Source organism: Halyomorpha halys, unplaced genomic scaffold (assembly GCF_000696795.3).
Source record: "Halyomorpha halys isolate HHAL.00 unplaced genomic scaffold, Hhal_1.1 Scaffold785.1, whole genome shotgun sequence".
In the NCBI taxonomy this organism is placed as follows: Eukaryota; Metazoa; Arthropoda; class Insecta; order Hemiptera; family Pentatomidae; genus Halyomorpha; species Halyomorpha halys.
The window spans coordinates 342,954-345,169 of NW_027114505.1; positions in this window are offsets into that span (position 1 = coordinate 342,954).

The window sequence follows — 2,216 nt, forward strand, 5'->3', positions numbered from 1 at the left end:
ATCGATACTATCGAGTATCAACGCTTCAGCTAAAGTATCGAAAGGATTTTAAGCACATAATCTTCTTTTAATACCTTTATGCTGGATCTACACGTTATCGACTTACCACAAATCCAAGACTTGTACAAAAATCCTTGGAAAACAAAGGAAGCAACAAATGACGTTATCCACGCGTTTGTGTGTTCTCGTGATTTTTGTTGGCTATTGACATTCGTATTTACTATTTTCATTATTAAAAGGAACTAAATAAAGATAGCTGAAATGAAAGGAAACGTAAATATCAGTAAATGGTGCGGTAGATGATAAAAATGCATAGATATAGTAATAATAATAATATTCTTTATTTATTCTGGGATTTATCCTTCAGAATAATAAACAGGCGTAAAAATTGGGCTTTAGAGCCTTAAAGTAAAATACAAAATAAAAATTAAATTAAAATAGAATAAAATAATGAATTGTAAAAGATAAAAATGAATAACAATAATTAACAGAACGTATAAAATAAGAATAGAGCAAATAAAATAAAACCATTTTTCATAACATAAAACATAAGATTACTAACACTTCTGATAATAATTTAAAAAAAAAATCAAAATCAACTACAATTAAACTAAAAATAATAAATGGAAGGTACAATTTTTGCTAATATACATATTTACAAGTATGAACAAAATTCTGAAACATAAAATACCGAGAATATATAAACCTTATTTGAAACTTTCCATTGTTATTCTTCCGGAATTGGATGGACAGAAGGTAGTCGAATATACGGGATTTGAAGGTTGGAAGGGAATTAGAACTAGGTATAAAGGAGGGAATAGAATTCCATAGGGAAGAGGAACGGATGAGGAAAGATCTACCAATGGCTGCGGTTCGATGTGCAGTTACGTATAAGTCTGAAGGCCGTAAGCTGGTGATATAGTACAACATAACCTAGAAATTCAAGTTTCGTTCTAGGATTTTTATCAGATAATTGTTAATTGCCATGAAATACATCTTCGTAAATGTATATTTTTGCTATGTCAAACCTACAACTAACCATTCATGTTAATTGACAAGATTTGAAATGATGTATTTACACCCAATTAAAAGAATTTTAAAATATGAAATCTTAAACAAGAGCTAGTTATTAAATCTAAAGGTTAGAGAAAATTATTTAATTAATTAAAACACGAGGAGCACAAATATATATCTTTTGGCAGTTATGAAACAAAACTAACTGAACACAAACGTGTGGATGCAACACAAGCACCCTTTGATTTATATAAAAAAAACCGATACTCAACGGGTCGGGCACAAATTCAGGCTAACTTGTACCAGCCTAAACAAATAACTCATCCGCACGCCTGCGTATGTGCGAATTTTCAATAGTTTGGTAAACTTGCAGAGGTCCTTTAAAATATTGGATGTATCTTCTACAGTTTTAAGTATAATTGTAAACTTTAAGTAAGAATCTCTTTAAAATAGTATTTCGCTTTTGTAAATTGGTTCAGTTCAGTATTAAAAAAAAAAAAAAGGATCTTTCCAACTGAAATAAAATTTCTTAGTTCTAACATTTTGCACAAACCATAGGTTTGCATTACGTATCAATTCAGAGGTTCATAGGTCTTGGAAAAGTTGGTAATTAGTTCCTAAAACATTCGGGTCGTACATATTTTTTTTCAGTTGTCACATGGAATGCTAAAACAAAAGGAAGGATTGGAAGACCGATGGTTGACCGTGTGTAATAACAGAAAAGAAAGATCTCGAGGTCCGAGTCCGGTCAAATAAAAACTTTAATAATGACGAAAGTATTTATATTGAGCCAGTGTTTCACCCCACGTTATAGGGCTTTATCACGGCTAAAAAAGATACAAACACTGAAGTGATGTAAACATGAATGAGAAAAGTAAATCAAAAATTATAAAGATGTACAATGGAACGTAAAAATTAAATAAGAATTATAAATGTTTATAGACAATTAATGGAAACGGAAATAATAACAGATAAAAAGAAGAAATATAAATTAAAATACAAATTAAAATATGGAAAAAAAGGGGGAATAAGAATAAAATCAAGGTACCACACAGGCTAGAAGTCAGAGCCTAAGTGAACGTTTGACATAAAGAGAGAACTTTTCTCTTGAAGAAGTTTGTCGGGGGGTGCGGTCAGCAAAGAACAACATAAATAAACAAAACCATATTTATTTATTTTATGCCGACGTTTCGACCTGAGTT